General features: G+C 48.5%; 1 long non-coding RNA gene across 1 annotated transcript in view; it reads left to right on the plus strand.

The window, feature by feature from the left end:
* The first annotated feature begins 6,135 nt into the window (after positions 1 to 6,135).
* LOC147737966 (uncharacterized) overlaps positions 6,136 to 18,041 on the plus strand; it is a 353,381-nt gene continuing 341,475 nt past the window's right edge. Inside the window, exon 1 of the long non-coding RNA XR_015305504.1 lies at positions 6,136 to 6,226. This is a non-coding gene — a long non-coding RNA (uncharacterized LOC147737966). The remainder of the gene's footprint in view (positions 6,227 to 18,041) is intronic.

Here is an 18,041-nt window from a genome sequence, read left to right on the forward strand (position 1 = left end):
GTTTCGTCACCTCCTTCCCTGCAGGACTCACAAGACCCTTGGCAAGTCGACACGGAGGAAAATAGGCGCGGCGCCTTTAACTGGACGCAGGATGCTGAAGGCGGCCCGTCCCACCATGACGTCAACTGCGTTGGATTGGTGAAAAGTCCGGAAACCACACAGGCGGCGTGTGACATCACCGAAGGAGAAGGAGCGAGGGGAGAACAGCGTTATCGGAGAGAAGAAGACGAGACGAACCGAGAAGCAGACGAGCCAGGAGGCCAACGAGACCACGCTTCGCCCTGCCACACTCCAGAGGGAGGAGTGTGGCTGCGACAGGTACGGGAAAAGTTCTCAAACTGGGTAGGGAGGAGGGGTGTAGTCCCACGTTAAACAGGGCTCTCTCCTGCAAGTCCTTCCTCCAGCCTTCCGACCCGCCTATCACCCTTTCCCCTTCACCGCTGCATCACTTCTGCCTCACGAGCAATTGGTCACGTTAGAGATTTCACGAATTCACAGGTGTCCTTGCACTCCCTTGGTTCCTTTGGGTTTCAGACAGTAAGAGGGCGACATATTAAAACGGTCCTTTTGTTTTTCTGTTTCTGCCGGTATCCACGAGAGGGGAACTTCCGTTCCATCCTGAAACCCCGAGAACACCCCGTCACGGAAGAAGATACACCACGCACAGCCAAGACGGACCCCGCGGAATTTGCAAAAGAAAGACTGACTTTTCGTCAAAAAAAGTTGTACATGAAAATAAAACCCTCGTTACCTAAGCGACGTCTCCAGCCTCTTCCAGAAACCCCAGCCGTCCCGATACATGGTGTTTCAGCTAGTTAGCTATAAAATAATTACTCATCACAGTCCCTTCCCAGAATGCCTAACAACAAACACCACATTCAGACTACCTATCTGAGAAAGGAATAACATAAATAACTAAAGATACTATAGATCATAGCTCAGAGGGTATGTATAGCAACGTCCTCCGACAAATCAGAATCAAATATCAAATCAGGTCAGCAACCTCTTCCGACGATCAGCGCGCACTTACGCGAGCAACGCACCCTGGTGCGAACCAATATCAAATCAGCAACGTCATCTGACGAATCAATATCAAATCTAGTTTCAAGTTTCAAGTTTAAAATTTGTATAGCGCACTACTCATCCAGAGGGTCTCAGGGCGCTTGAGGGAGTGGGGTATTTTACTTATCGAATATCCAAGTTTTTAGTTGTTTTCTGAAGGAGAGGTGGTTCTGTGTAAGGCGGAGGTAGGTGGGGAGAGAATTCCAGGTCTTGGCCGCTAAGTAGGAGAAGGATCTTCCCCCCATGGTGGATCTTTGGATGCGTGGAATAGCGGCGAGGGCTTGATTGGACGATCGTAGTGGCGGGCGGGGGTGTAAAAGGACAGGCGCGTGAGGTATTCGGGTCCTAGGTCGTAAAGGGCTTTGTGTGCGTGGGTGAGGAGACGAAACGTTATTCTCTTGTTGACGGGGAGCCAGTGGAGGTCTTTCAGGTGGCCGGAAATGTGAGCATGGCGGGGGATGTCTAGGAGGAGTCTGGCTGAGGCGTTCTGGATGCGTTGGAGTTTTTTCTGTAGTTTGGCTGCGGTTCCGGCGTAGAGGGTGTATCCGTAGTCCAGTCGGCTTGTGACCAGTGCATGGGTCACCTGGTACGCTCCGGCCCATGGCCCGGTGACTCGCAGCACCCCAGCTGCTGGCTCAGTCCCTCCACCGCCGCACCCGGAGTCTCCTCATATCGTCGATGCCGCCATCTTGAAAGTCGTTTGTCCGCCTGGAGTCGCTGATTTCTGCCGTTCCGGTGGTTTTCTCGCAGCACCGCAGGGAGACTTTTAATCAGGATCCCTTCCGCTGCATTATGGTGTCTTTTCCCTGCCCGGTAGGCTCACTGAATAGCGGGACATCACGTTTTTGCAACGACTGCTGGCAGAGCTTCAAAGCCGAGCGACATACCTTGGTCTCTGGTTTGGCCTCCTCTTCATCCCTGGTTCCACTGTGCCTGCTGCACTAATAATAGATGTGCCTATGTTGTCTGTCCTAGGAGCATTTTGCACTTTGACCCCTAACCTTCGGTGCCCTGAGAGTTGGTTGCACTGGGCTGTTTACATTTATGTGCCCTCATGTGACTCCATCTGCCCTCATATGAACTATACATTAGATAAGACCCTTTCAACTCTGCGACCCGGAAGGACCTTCTGAAACCTGATATGCAGAGAATATATATAAGAAAACAAAGCAAGAGAGAAAATGGGGATATAAAAAAAGAGTGAATGTTGTAGAAAATCAGAACGAGAAACAGCAAAGGAGAAACAAAGGTTATGAAGTGCATGTGTGACAACCCCAGTTTTTCAAATTTTAAGAAATTTGTCTTGTGTCCCTGTTTTCATAGAGGGCTAGCTAAAAGAGGCACATTTTTATGTACTCCATTGGAGGACTGGCTAGTTTCTGTTATCAGAAAGCAATTTAATTAGCAGGTATGAAACGGTGTTTAAAATGGCATTTTATTTATTTCCTTGGCATTTCGATGTTGATAAGCACTGTCATCCCATACCCCTCAGTTGATGTAAAATAGTCGTCCTTCTATTAGATTTTTTTAAATATGCAGTTTTTTTGTTGTTTTCAAAATCTGGTAGTCTTATGTGTGACCAAAATAGCAAAAGAGATAGAAAGATAGACTAAGAGAATGTGAAAACTAAGTGAGAAATAGCATGCGAGAATGAAATAGGGTAAGAACCAGAGCAAAAGAGAAACACATTAACATGAAAGTGACTGCAAAATCAAGGGAATCATAGAATAGAGTGAAAAAGTCAAAGGTTAGCATTTAGAATTTGTGAGATGATGGATATCAGCCAGAGATTGTCAGATATGATGTCCCCCTTATTCAGAGTGCTTAAAGGTGCAAACTCTGCAAGTAGGGTGGAGAGTGAGAAAGATGAAAATGGAGAGCAAGAGGAAACCCAAAGGTATCAGAGAACAGAGTGAAAAAGAGGAAAGAAAGAGGGTGATGCAGACAGTGGATGAGAAGAAGAGCAAATAAGGCAAAAATAAAGAGAGAGATAAAAGGAGACAAAGATGAGGATGAGAGAAGAACAGAGGGATAAAAAGAGCAGCAGAGCTAGCAGAAGAGAACAAGATCAAGAGAGCGAAAATACAACAGACAGTGAGACATAAAAAGTAAAAGCAAGAAAAGAAAGAGTGAGAAAAAAACAAGATTGAAAGAAAAAAAGACTGTTGAAAAAGAGGAAGAGAGTTAAAAGAAAACAGTGAGATAATACGGGAAAAATACAGTGAGAAGCTAGAAAGAGAAAGTAAGAGATAAATTAAGACCATGAAGGTCCACTTGAGTGAGGGAATGAGAAGCTGAAAGCATCGAAGAGGGACCACATTTGTGAGAGACATGTAAGGAGAGAAAGTAAAGTGGACTGAAAAGAAAGGCTGCAGAGAAGGAATTTGTGGTGTTAAAGGTTTTTTTCTCATAAATTGACGTACTTTTCATAAAAACTATAACCAGGCGCAGGCAGCAATGTCTTTTGCACGGGGATTTACTAATGAGAATCAAAACAATTACACCACTTGTAGGTGGTGGGAATAAAGAAAAATCAGCAATATTGATCCATTAAAAAAATTCAGGATAAACAGTTTTGAAGTTAACTCACAATAGAATGGTACATCGACTTTCAGTGCCAACTAGTTCTCACAAGGAAATACTGTCTGTAGACTGCTGTTTTAGGGGAAAAGTATGCCACAGAGTAATCACAGGCACATCTGTGAAGTACAAATAGTCCAGTAATCATGATCTATACAAGACTTTGATTGCCAACGTGCTGCACTCCAAAGAGTAGGCAGTCGAAGCAGTTACAAATGGAGGCTGCATAGATTGAGAGAGAGAGAATTTACTAATTAGCCTATGGCTTAAATGCAAGATCCTATTATAAATTGATATCTTTGAGCGTAGAGGTAAGGGCAGAGGAGCACCTTGGGTGTCAGTGAGTACCCGAAAGTGGATAGGATCACTCATCAGTGAGGCAGTAAAGCCAGAGTCTCAAAAATGCAGACCACTGCCATTGATAACATGTGAGTTTTAATTGCGACAGTGCCCTGTCCCTCAGGGCCAACTAGCCCTCCTGTTACCTCCAGTATGCCCCATACAGCTGGATTGCTGAGAGTGTTCAAAGGCCATGCCACCTTTTTACACCATTCTGCAAACACGACTCCTGGCGCACTGCTGCTCAGGGGATGAAGTTCACTTTAGTCCTGAGGGCCTCAGGACACAACAGGACCTCATTGCCCCATCAGCAATGCGTCACAAGGCGCGTTTGCAAAGTGGTGTAAAAAAGGGATTGGCCTCGGACCACCTCTCAGCAATCCTACTGTGTGCTGCTTGCTGGAGGTACCTGTTGGGCTAGTTGGCCCCTAAGGACCCATAAGATGCGAGGGGACTTCATCCCCCAACCCAAAACGTGCCAGAAGGTGTGTTTTCAAGTGGTACAGGGACAGGGCGGGCCTACGGCGAGATCCAGCTTTGGTTTTCTTTTTCGTTTTTTAGGAGGGGGTTGTGTGGCCCGCCTTCTCTTAACATTTTTTGAGCCCTGGGGATCCCATCTCCCAGGGCCTGAGCATTAAAAAAAAAACAGGAAGGGGGCCGTGTGGCCCCGCTTTCCTGGGCCACTATTGGCACCGGCGACCCCATCCCCCGGGGCCTGGCCTTGTGTTATTTATTTTTTTGCAGGGAGGGGGTTCCCATGCCCCTGGGTCACTCCTGACCCCGGAGACCCAATCCTCCAGGACCTGGCCTTGTGTTAAAAAAAATTGCCAGGAGGGGGGGCAGCGTGGCCTCACTCCCCTGGGCCAACTCTAGCCCCGGGGACCACATCCCCCAGGGCTGCCCTTCCATTAAACAACAAAAATTAATAAACTAAAGGGGAGGGGCTTTGTGGCCACCCTCTCGTGCCATTTCTGGCCCCAGGGACCCCATCCCCAGGGGCCGACCCTCAATTTGGGGGGAGCCCCAATGCCCCCACGGTCCCTGCCGGCTCCTCGCCTCCTGCAGGAGCCATAATTGCTTTTGGGCAAGGGGAGCTGCTAACATGAAGCAAAGCAGAGTTTGCTATGGCATGGCGGGAGACATTGCAGCCGGCCCTAGGGGGTGATAGTCCCTAGGCCATCAAGGGCTCTAGAATGGGGGCTGCGCTGCCCCCCTCCCAACGAGTACAAAGCCCCTTAGAGGTGGTGGTCCCTGGGGCCCATTGTGTCACAAATTCACCCACCTGTACTCCGGTTTGTTTTTTCCTTGATGCCGCTATTACCCAACTCCCTCTGAACTCCACCAGAGAGGCAAGGATAGGATTCACTTGCTGCCCTGATCGATCCCCGGGGGAGGGGGGAATAGGGACGAGAGAAAAGAGAAGACACACTGGATTCTTGTAGACAGACTTGACAATTCAGTCGTGTAGAATGTCTCTAGAGAAAGGCTTCAGTTTTCAGCTCCTGTATAATCTGATATATGTACCCGATTAATCTGAACACCCTAAATCACTTCTTTAGGTCAAACATCTGCTTTGGAACTCTTAATTAGGTATACCTGAATTACCCTTGACCTTTTCTCAAAAGGATTCTTGAAACTAAAAGAAAGAATAAACAAAAAAACACTACAGGTGCACTAATAATCTGTGATTGCTTAAATTGTCACAAGAGTTACTGATTTCCTTTACAATATTTGCTCCGTAATTTCACATTAAATATATATAAATAATAATAACAATCAAGCTCTCTGTTCCCTTTCAGTCTTCTAATCAGACTCAAGGTATTTACACAAATGTCCGTTTTACTTTAACATTCTTCACTTACTCAATGTCCTTAAAGTCCTTGGATTGTTTCAGGAAGAGTTTCAAAACGTTCTCTTGATTTATAGAAGGTCAAGAGGTCTGCCACAGTTTTTATAAAGTTAAAATTTTTACTGGTATATGTTCAAGCATGCTAACGCTTTACCATTCAGAGCGAGGTGTTGCTTGGCAATCCTTTGTTGATTCTCTTTTCTTTTCTCTTTTGCAGGAAATCGGAAACAGTCCCTGGAGAGGATTTGGAGCCGGGAATTCAGAAACAGGAAGGAACGTTTGAAATGTGCTCCGGGCAGCAAGAACACAGCCGAAGAAACTGAGTGAAGACAGGGAAGGAAGCAGGGTGGAGCGCTAAAGAGCTTCGGATGATCTGCCACCAAGGTCCGGAGTCAGGTGAGTGTTTAGGCACGAAGGGAAGCATCGGGAACCAAGTGGGTGGGGTTTAAATAGCTTTGGGTCTCAGGTTTTCTCACGTGTGCATGTGAAGGTGATTTGGGCCTTAAATCTTTCCAAAGTAATTCACATGTACATGCCAAGACCGTTTATACATGCAGGAAATGCCTCCTGCCCCCACACACAAAAGGTCTTCGTATGTGACAGGGTTTTTCCGGATGCAAGGCATGGAAAGAGCTGACCAATCTTGGAGTATGTACATGCGTTTCTGTTTCCAGGATCTTTCTGACGCATCATAACCCTTCCAGTCAATGAAATACTGTAATCGACCATGTATACGTTTTGCATCTATAATGGGATTTTCTTCATATGCAATATCGTCTCCAACTACAACAGGTGGAGGAGGGTTGTCTTTTCGTTTGGATGGATGTAATGACTGATATTTTCCTACTTTTATGGTGTTTCAGCTAGTTAGCTATAAAATAATTACTCATCACAGTCCCTTCCCAGAATGCCTAACAACAAACACCACATTCAGACTACCTACCTGAGAAAGGAATAACATAAATAACTAAAGATACTATAGATCATAGCTCAGAGGGTATGTATAGCAACGTCCTCCGACAAATCAGAATCAAATATCAAATCAGGTCAGCAACCTCTTTCTACGATCAGCGCGCACTTACGCGAGCAACGCACCCTGGTGCGAATCAATATCAAATCAGCAACGTCATCTGACGGATCAATATCAAATCTAGTTTCAAGTTTCAAGTTTAAAATTTGTATAGCGCACTACTCATCCAGAGGGTCTCAGGGCGCTTGAGGGAGTGGGGTATTTTACTTATCGAATATCCAAGTTTTTCGTTGTTTTCTGAAGGAGAGGTGGTTCTGTGTAAGGCGGAGGTAGGTGGGGAGAGAATTCCAGGTCTTGGCCGCTAAGTAGGAGAAGGATCTTCCCCCCATGGTGGATCTTTGGATGCGTGGAATAGCGGCGAGGGCTTGATTGGACGATCGTAGTGGCGGGCGGGGGTGTAAAAGGACAGGCGCGTGTTGAGGTATTCGGGTCCTAGGTCGTAAAGGGCTTTGTGTGCGTGGGTGAGGAGACGAAACGTTATTCTCTTGTTGACGGGGAGCCAGTGGAGGTCTTTCAGGTGGCCGGAAATGTGAGCATGGCGGGGGATGTCTAGGAGGAGTCTGGCTGAGGCGTTCTGGATGCGTTGGAGTTTTTTCTGTAGTTTGGCTGCGGTTCCGGCGTAGAGGGTGTATCCGTAGTCCAGTCGGCTTGTGACCAGTGCATGGGTGACCGTCTTTCTTTTTTCGGTGGGGATCCAACTGAAGATTTTTTGGAGCATACGTAGGATGTTAAAGCATGAAGATGAGACGGCATTGACTTGTTTGGTCATCGAGAGGGAGGAGTCCAGGATGAAGCCCAGGTTACGTGCGTGGTCCGTTGGTATGGGTGCGTTTCCCAGGGCCGGTGGCCACCATGAGTCGTCCCAGGCGGAGGGGGATGATCCTAAGATGAGCACTTCCGTTTTATCCGAGTTCAGTTTTAAACGGCTGTTCTTCATCCACTCGGCTACTTCTTTCATCCCTTCGTGTAGGTTGGTTTTGGCTGTGTTTGGGTCTTTGGTGAGGGAGAGGATCAGCTGGGTGTCGTCTGCATAGGAGATGATGTTGAGGTTGTGTTGGCGCGCGATGGATGCGAAGGGACTCATGTATACGTTGAAGAGGGTTGGACTGAGTGATGATCCTTGTGGTACGCCGCAGATGACTTCGGTGGCCTCTGATCTAAAAGGGGGGAGGCGGACTCTCTGGGTTCTTCCGGCGAGGAACGAGATGATCCAGTCCAATGCTTTTCCTTGTATTCTGACATTGCTGAGGCGTTGTATAAGGGTGCTATGACAGACTGTGTCGAAGGCTGCGGAGAGGTCAAGTAGGATGAGGGCAGCTGTTTCTCCGTTGTCCAGTAAAGTTCGAATGTCGTCTGTTGCTGCGATGAGGGCGGTCTCGGTGCTGTGTTTGGCTCGGAAGCCGGACTGTGAAGGGTCGGAGGACTTATTGGATTCGATGAAGGCGGCGAGCTGACTGTTGACGGCTTTCTCAATGACTTTGGCAGGGAATGGGAGGAGCGAAATGGGGCGGTAGTTCTTAAGTTCAGTGGGGTCTGCTGTGGGTTTCTTCAGGAGGGCGCTGAGTTCAGCATGTTTCCAGCTTTCCGGGAAGGTAGCGGAGTTGAGGGAGCAGTTGATGACGTCTCGGAGATGGGGTGCGATAATGGAGTCTGCTTTGTTGAAAATGTGGTGGGGACAAGGGTCGGTTGGCGATCCGGAGTGGATGGAGTTCATCAGGCGTATGGTGTCTTCAGTGGTGATTGGGTTCCAGGCACAAAGGTTGTTGGAGGGGGGTTTTAATTCGTAGGTGGGTGGGGTGGACTGGTCTCCAAAGCTGTTATGTATGTCAACGATTTTGTTGTGGAAGAACGAGGCTAGAGAGTCGCAGAGTTCTTGGGAGGGAGTGATGTCATTGGTGCCGGCGGTGGGGTTGGTAAACTCTTTGACGATGTTGAATAGTTGCTTGCTGTTGTGGGCGTTGTTGTCGAGTCGATCCTTGAAGGCTGATTTCTTGGTGGATCGGATCGGTTGGTGGTGTTTGCGGGTGGCGTTCTTGAAGGTGGCCAGGTTGTCAGTGGTTGGGTTTTTTCGCCAGGCTTTCTCGAGGGTGCGACAGATCTTCGTGGATTTCTTGAGGTCATCATTGAACCAGGAGGCTTTTTTGCTACCTTGCTTGATTTGATGGTTTTTCAAGGGTGCTAATTCATTAGCGCTGTGGGTGATCCATTGTGTGAGGTTGGTGGCTTCTTGGTTTGGGTCCGATGATTTGGCAGGAGGGTTTTGGTGAAGTGATGTGAAGAGCTGTTCGGTGGTAATTTTGTTCCAGTTTCTGCGGGGAATTGGTTGTGGGTGGTTGTGGCTCGTGGTCTTTTTGTAGTTGAAGTGAGCGCAGCTGTGGTCCGTCCAATGGAGAGCTGTGGTGTGATTGAAGGAGATGTGCTTGCTGGAGGTGAAGATTGGGTCGAGCGTGTGCCCGGCATAGTGGGTTGGGGTGTCAACAAGTTGTTTGAGTCCGAGATTGGCGAGGTTGTCCAGAAGGGTGGTGGTGTTGCTGTCGTTGTTCTTCTCCAGGTGGAAGTTGAGGTCTCCCAGTAGAATGTAGTCCTCGGAGGGGAGGGCGTGTGGGCTGATGAAGTCAGTGATGTCTTCGCTGAATTGTGTGCGGGGTCCTGGTGGCCTGTAGATGAGGGTGCCTCTGAGTGTGGTCTTGGGGTCGGTGTGGATCTGGAAGTGGAGATGTTCGGCGGCTGCGAGGTTATCGTCGGAACTGGTCGTGATGCGAATGGTGTTCTTATGGACGATGGCGATGCCTCCTCCTGTTTGGTTGATGCGGTCCTTTCGGATGATCTTGTAGCCGTCCGGGATGGCTATGGCGATGTCGGCGTTGATGAGGCGTTCATCCAGGTTTCTGTAAGAAAGGCGACGTCCGACGATGTGGTGTCGAGTAGGTTCCAAAGTTCAATGGCGTGTCTGTGGACCGAGCGGGTGTTAAGCAGGATGCACTTCAGGTGGTTGGTGTCGGAGCTCTGTTTGGAGTTTGTGGATTTGGTGTGGGTCCTGATGCAGTCGAACTTGCAGGAGTGGCAGGTGAAGGGTCCATGGGTGTGTCCTGGGACCGCTTGGTAGCAGTCTGGGAGACGGCCGGGGTTGAGTGCTGAGAGGGTGGCGGCGTCGTACTTTATGCGGGTGGAGTGGATTTTGCGGGGGCCAGGGGGTCTGGAGCTGGGCGCAGTACAGGCATGGACGGGCGTATACGGGCTTACCTTTGGCGTGCCTTCAGCGCGCATGGGGCGCGTCTGCTGCGCGTGAACGCTGCGCTTCAGCTGTGCTGACATTAGTGGGATGTGGAGGGGGCGGAGCAAGGGAGGAGCAGCTGGGAGGCGGGAGCGGGGTGGAGAGGACGGGCTCCGAGGCACAACAACAAAATGGCAGCAAATGCAAAACCGAAACAGGTTGGGGCACAAAGTGGGATTACGCTGTGGGCAGTGGCACCGGCACAATCAGGCACTAATAATTATTTTCTATTCTGCAATGCGAGCGCTACGATACAAACTGCACAAATGAGCAATACAAACTACGATATAAACTGCACAAATGAGCAATACAAACTACGATATAAACTGCACAAACGAGCAATGCACAAATGAGCAATACAAACTACGATATAGACTGCACAAACGAGCAATGCACAAATGAGCAATAGAACGCTATGAAATTCAAGCAGGCAGCAGTTCTTTAAAGCACAAAGCAATGCGAGCGAAGCCCAACAATACCCAAGGGAGACCAGGGAGCGTGGGGAGCGACCGCTTCTGATAGAGTCAGGACGGTCACAACGCTTCTGAAGACGGGGCGAGCCTTAGCAGTCAGTGGGAAGGAGGAGCAGCTGGGAGGCGGGAGCGGGGTGGAGAGGAGGGCTCCGAGGCACAACAACAAAATGGCAGCAAAAGCAAAACCGAAACAGGTTGGGGCACAAAGTGGGATTACGCTGTGGGCAGTGGCACCGGCACAATTAGGCACTAATAATTATTTTCTATTCTGCAATGCGAGCGCTACGATACAAACTGCACAAATGAGCAATACAAACTACGATATAAACTGCACAAACGAGCAATGCACAAATGAGCAATACAAACTACGATAAAGACTGCACAAACAAGCAATGCACAAATGAGCAATAGAGCGCTATGAAATTCAAGCAGGCAGCAGTTCTTTAAAGCACAAAACAATGCGAGCGAAGCCCAACGATACCCAAGGGAGACCAGGGAGCTTGGGGAGCGACCGCTTCAGATAGAGTCAGGACGGTCACAGCGCTTCTTAAGACAAGGCGAGCCTTAGCAGTCAGTGGGAGGGAGGAGCAGCTGGGAGGCGGGAGCGGGGTGGAGAGGACGGGCTCCGAGGCACAACAACAAAATGGCAGCAAAAGCAAAACCGAAACAGGTTGGGGCACAAAGTGGGATTACGCCGTTGGCAGTGGCACCGGCACAGTCAGGCACTAATAATTATTTTCTATTCTGCAATGCGAGCGCTACGATACAAACTGCACAAATGAGCAATACAAACTACGATATAAACTGCACAAACGAGCAATGCACAAATGGGCAATACAAACTACGATATAGACTGCACAAACGAGCAATGCACAAATGAGCAATAGAGCGCTAGGAAATTCAAGCAGGCAGCAGTTCTTTAAAGCACATAGCAATGCAAGTGAAGCCCAAAGATACCCAAGGGAGACCAGGGAGCGTGGGGAGCGACCGCTTCTGATAGAGTCTTATGACGAATCAATATCAAATCAGCAACGTCTTCCGACGAATCAAATATCAAATCAAGTCAGCAACGTCTTCCGACGTTCAACGCGCACTTACGCGATCAACGCACCCGGGTGCGAATCAGCAACACCTTCCGGTAAAAATCAGTACATACCACTTAAGCTATGTTGGGTTGGTCTACCAGCAATTTAGGTATTCCTGCTTAGGAGCTGATTTCCCTTCCGTATCTACAATTACTCACTAGAGGGGAACTAGCACATCCCTCTGTAAGCATTTGGTAAAAAAGGGGCCCGACCTTCCTCCACAGAGAATAAGGACAAATTATATATTCTCCCATGTAGTCATCCCTAATCATGAGCAGCGCACCTTCCCATCATCAGTTACCTGTAAGAAGGGAATCACCCCTCCTTCTATACGACAGCACCTGGTTAAGAAGAACCCACACTCTCTCTTAGTGACAACAAACAAATAGAATTAATGCAAATTGGGGTCTTTTATTACACAATGATGAAAGGACATAGAAAGAAATGACTTATTAATATACATACACACATATAGAACCTGAAAATAAAGGAATAATTAGATAAAATTAATCATACATGGTACACCGCACCATACTATTAGACATCTGAAGACCGCTCCCTCTCTCTTTCCCTCTTGGGTTGGGTCAGGACTCTCGGTTCCACAAACACGACTGCACGTCTGCACCGTGATGCTTCACCAGACCGCCAAAACCACCAGACAGTCATCTCACCCTCACTTGGACCCGCTTTCACTAATATAGAATGTAGCTCTCTCTCGAAGCTTCTAGAAGAACCCGCCTACCGTTCTCATGAGATTCCTGTACCTTTCCGTACCAGGCACACAACAGCAGCTGGCCAAGCGTTTGTTATGGCTCCAGCGCGAAGAGAGCACATTCCTCCGATAAGAACCGGTCCTTGCTGGTTCACTACTAGCAAAAAACACATTGAAACTAAAACATTGCCTTTCACCTAAAGAGGCTTAGCAGGATGGTGTCAGAAAAGAACATGGCATCGCTCGAGCATAGGCCTTTAGGCCCGAAAAAGAGAGAAAAGCAGCATATAAGGGGACATAAAGCTGTCAAAGTCTATAGGCAAGCCCTACTAACTAGGTGAAATAAAGGTCGGGAATGGACAAACACCATACATGTTTGAATGACAGCAACAAATACTGAGATGGTGGTGGGCAACGGTCATAACCGAGCCAAAAAAGCACCAATACCTCAGTCACTACAACGGATCATGTGGTTTGAGCAAAGATACATGAAAAACTGGGTGGATGGCATATTCCGAGGGCAAAGTTAATCTCATTGAAACTGGATTCAAAATGTTATTTATGGGAAAGGGGCCAATGAAGCTAGGTTTTAGTTTCTTGGGGCCTTCAATCTGGATATTTCTGGTTATTAACCAGACGAGATCCCCTACTTTATAGGGTGGTGCTGGTGTTTTGTGTTTATCGACTGATAATTTGACCTTTTTGTTTATTTTTTGCTAAACTACGCTTGGCTTGGTCTTGAAATTCTCGCAATTCTGTTAATCTTTCGGTCACAGCAGGCATAAATCTGGAAGGATGGCAGGAATTGATTGTGGATGTAAGCCAGTTATAAAAAAGAAAGGGGAACAGCCTAAAGCTGCATGATAGCTATTGTTGTATGAAAACTCTGCCAATGGTAGGACCTCATCCCAATGAGCCGATATAATGGAGGTTAGGCACCGTACACTTTGTTCAAGGTATTGATTAACTTTTTCTGTCTGGCCGTCAGTCTGTGGGTGAAAAGCGGAGGATAATGCTATTTCCATTCCTAAATGTTTGCATAACTGACTCCAGAATGTTAGAAGTTGGCCTGATATATAATGCTCACTAATTCTAGGGATCACTTTGTATCAGTCCAAACAACCCTTATGGTGATTGGTTGTAAGTCAACCTTATAGACCAGCTATCCTAGTAGCGTGGACAAGAGCAGTCTTTAGGCTAAACTCTGAATGGCATGTGAAGCCAGCTGTTTTACCACATATAACCTTTGAATACCAAATGAAAAGACACCACACAAGTTGTTATGAAAATAAACTGTCTATTTATTTATAACAAAATACCTTTGAACTCTTTATGAGGTCAGAGGCCTAAGCACATGACAATTACTAAAAAGAAATACGAGTATCCACAATAATTACACGAGTGCCTTAGGGGCACGACAAACCATATACTCAATACAATGGAATGCGAGGAAAAGAAGAACAGTGAGAGGATCCAGAGGCTAGAGGATCGCTGGGACTACGCTACCAACTGAAGAAAGTAGGAGCAGGAGGCCCACGCGACTCACGTGCAGAGAGGAGACTCACAAGCGAGATGCATACCAACGTCTATGGATCTAACTGTTTAAAGAGTTACGGATTCCGGACGAACCCAACTAGTTAAGGGAAAAACAACAGTGGACCTGGACACTAGGATAGTGGACACAGACTTCAGCACCCAGATGCCTTAGTTACCTAACCCACGGACTGCGGGTGCATAGGGCTGAAAGTATGTTGAGTTTCTGTGTTGATCCCAATGGAGCCTGTAGTAAGAGTTGCTGGCAGGCGACCAGATGGAGGTGAGGAAGAAGAAGTCCTGAAAGGGAAGGGGACAGAGTCTCAGTCACTAGCCAGTGACTAGGCCAGAACCAGGAGGGAACCAGATGCTGTCGCCGCGATCAGGATGAAGAGTGGACGCTTGACTCTGCAGCTGCGCGGACCAGGAGCTGTTCTCGACGACCAGGCTGGGGGCACAAGCTGTCCCACGAAGTCTGCTGCTGTTGGCGGTGTTGGATCGTCGATCTGGTCAACAGGCCTTGGCAAATGCAAGCCACGCGGTGGAGCAAAGATGGCGTCTGGTGCGGACCAGGAGGGTCCGGGGTACTTCTCCTTTGCAGGGAAGTAAGGGCCAGTCTGGGGGACCAGACCAGCGGTGTTGATTTGTTTGGGTCGTCGTCTCAGAGGTCACTAGCCAGCCGGCAAGTGACCAGCCAACCGGGTCAGCAGCAACCAGGCAAAAGGGCCCCACGCAGATCTCGTGGATGCTGGGGGGGCTGGTCTTCGGTGCAGGTGCTGCTTAGGTGTAGGGCTTCTCAAACCCTGATGCACTCACTCGAGGATCCCTCGGCGGTCGTGCTGGAAGCACAATGCAGGCTTGTGAAGATGGCCGGCTTCAAGTGTCTCGTCGCACCCACGGGTCCCAGCTGTGTTGTGGTGGCAGGTTGAGGTCCGAGAGGTCTGAAGATCCGGTTCTCGTCGAGCTGGGCAGTCTTGTTCCTGGAGGAAGGACGTTGCAGCAAACCGCAAAGATGCTTGATGGTGCCTGCGGAGCAGGATGGTCACTCCCTGACCATAGGGGAGATTCTTCCGTCTTCTGAGGAGCAGAACGTCGAAGGGTCAAGAGTTTCTTCTTCTGAAGTTGTCAAGAGTAATCTAATTTCTAAGAGACCAGCTCCTACTTTTATCCGGCTAAAGGGGGCTGCACTACGACTAGGTCCCTCCCCTGGGTGGGACCAGGAAGGGGGGTGGTTACACCCCCTTTCCTTTGTCAGGTTTCGCACCAGAGCTGGGGCAGGAGTGCCCCAGTGACTGGTTTGAACCAGTGTATGCACGGGACACCTTGTTTACCCCGGGCATGTCTCATTCTATTCAGCCTGGTCCTCCCTAATACACAAAGTCCTGTCTGGGGTGGTGCTAGCACCTCCCAAGGCAGGAAACCCTTTGTCCAAGCCTCCCTCTGAGGTGCCGGGTTTTAAGACCCGGTGGTGCCAGGGGGTACAACACCCGAAGACCTCTAGGTTCTCCCTGTTCTGGACTTACAGAAACACAGAGTCTTCTAGATGAAGTCAAGGATCAAGGTTTATTGGTTGCAACCAAGTAACATGCGTCCGAGAAGTACGACAGCACGGGCCGTAAGTTCTCAGGAGACTGTTCGTTTTTACAGAACCAGCCTTCCCCTTATATACACAATGTACAGCTTCAGGCAAGAATACCTTAGTTTATGGTATGGTCATACACATATTTTCTAAATAATACAAAGAGCGAAGTCATGCTGGTCAGCACATATTTAGATGTCCAGTTCGTGATGGATTACCCAGCCAGGCCTAGAACTCCCATCAGATATCGATGAAACACCAATAAAGTCGGGCACCTCCTAGTCATAAAACTGGCTATAAACAAGAAACATGGACAGGTGTATGTGTATGGGAAAACATGTTCTGTAGGTGGTAAATGGTTTATGACATGTTGTGCCTTGATGCTATCTAACTCGGCCACAGAACGAGGAGCTACCCAAACAGGTCTGGCTGGAGGCAGTGGAGTCAGCTTTGGCCAGGTCATGGGGAAGTCAGCTAAGGTGGACGTGTCCTTTCAGATCAAGCACGTCCTTAATCCATTGACTTATATGAGGGCAAGCCCTAAGATGGATGCCGCTCACAAAATGGCGTCCGAGGGTTCGGACGGAAACCACGATTTATGGGTGTCAGCATCACTCGATCGTGACGCAAATGCATAGGAATGATGTCCTAATCATTACCGGTTCGTAGATACCAAATTCGTCATGGTACGATGATATTTTATGACACGAGTGTTGGATCTCGGTACCGGGGGGCAGCAAGTCAAGTCAAGTCGTAAAATTTATATAGCGCACTACATACCCAGAGGGTTTCAAGGCGCTTAGGAAGGGGAGGAGGATTATTTGTCAAATATCCACGTTTTAAGCTGCTTTCTGAACGCTAGGTGATTCTGAGTGAGGCGAAGGTAAGCGGGGAGTGAGTTCCATGTTTTGGCAGCCAGGTATGAGAAGGATCTGCCTCCCATGGTGGTCTTGTTGATGCGAGGTACAGTGGCGAAGGCTTGGCTGGAAGAGCGAAGTTGGCGGGAGGGGGTGTAGAAGGACAGTCGAGAGTTGAGGCAATCTGGTCCGATGTCGTAGAGTGATTTGTGTGCGTGGGTAAGCAGTCGGAAAGTAATCCTCTTATTGACGGGTAACCAGTGGAGGTCTTTAAGGTGACCAGAGATGTGTTCGTTGCGTGGGATGTCTAATATGAGCCTGGCTGAGGCGTTTTAGTACCACAGACCCACCTTTTGCCCTCATATTAGGCAATAACTCATGCTAATCTGAGTCCAGATCTGTATTGATGAATTCATGGAGATGTTGCTGTAGCATCATCCTGTTGCTCAGTTCGTCCCTTGATACAGGCTTCCTTACACATGGAGTAGCACAGAGGCTACATATTGCAGGAGCGCACTGCACAAATAGGCAGAACATAAACAGAATGGCTAGGATCATCCCAATGAAGATCAGAGTTTTCCATCCCCAGGCAGAGATCAGTTCCCAGAACCACCCTAGCAGAGACCAATCCCCTTTCTCCACGTGAAGTGAATCAGAGATTGTGTGCAGTTTGGAGATGGCCTGGTATACTGTCGGTGCATTATCAGGGATGAAAACGCAGCAACTAGACTGGATCACTCTACACACGCCACCACGGTCTGCAAGTATGACGTCTAGGGCAACCCTGTTTTGAAGTGTCATAAGTCGATCGGACTGAAGTTCAGCTGTTAAGTTGCTAAGGGCACCGGCCGTTTCAATCACGGTAGACTCAACTATTCTCGTCAACTGTCGAATGTTCCTGCTGTTCACCATAGGCCCCCAAAATGGCAGAAAACCCTTTGCAAAGTCTCCAAACTCTTGACCCGCGGTGTCGTCTTGACTCACGACACCCCTAACTGTCCTTGTCCGATGGTAATCTGCCCCGGCCGTGTAGGTGGGTGGCAGCAGAAACGAGATAAAGCATGTGCCCGAGAAGTCAGGGGGTAACCATGTGTAGGCTTTGTCATGGCAGACGAAATAGGTGCCTTTAGCTGCCAAGTATGGAGGGGAAGTTCGGGAAGCGAACACGTACGTTTCCGTGCATACGCTTTTCCCCAACTGTGCTTTGGGATCCCTGCCAATACCTTGCAGACATAAGTGACCTCGGTGGGGCACTATCCAGACTGGGGAGGATTTCTTTGTTTTCTGGCTTTTATTCAGAGAGATCCCAGATTTAGTTACATTCCAGCGACTGTAGGGAGTCAGTTCATCTTTAGGAATCGTGCGATACGGGTCAATATCCCTACTCATGTTTCTTATTCCCGCCACTAGTGCCTTGTTGCTGGAATCGCTATCCGTGGAACGGGGCGGGTATGGTTCTAGGGCGAACAGAAACATGATTTGGAAAGGCCACAGAGAACCGTAATAACTGAATGGCAGGATGAAGTATGGGATGCCCTTATCTGTTGTGTGTGGCCTGAGTCCACATATCCAACAGTTTGTAGTGTTCATTATAGACTGGTGCTGATGTAGGAGCTGGACGAAGGAGTTATTTACGAATTCTAGTCTTCTAGCTGACTCGTGTTCAGG

This window comes from Lissotriton vulgaris, chromosome 1_1 (genome assembly GCF_964263255.1).
Source record: "Lissotriton vulgaris chromosome 1_1, aLisVul1.2, whole genome shotgun sequence".
Lineage (NCBI taxonomy): Eukaryota > Metazoa > Chordata > Amphibia > Caudata > Salamandridae > Lissotriton > Lissotriton vulgaris.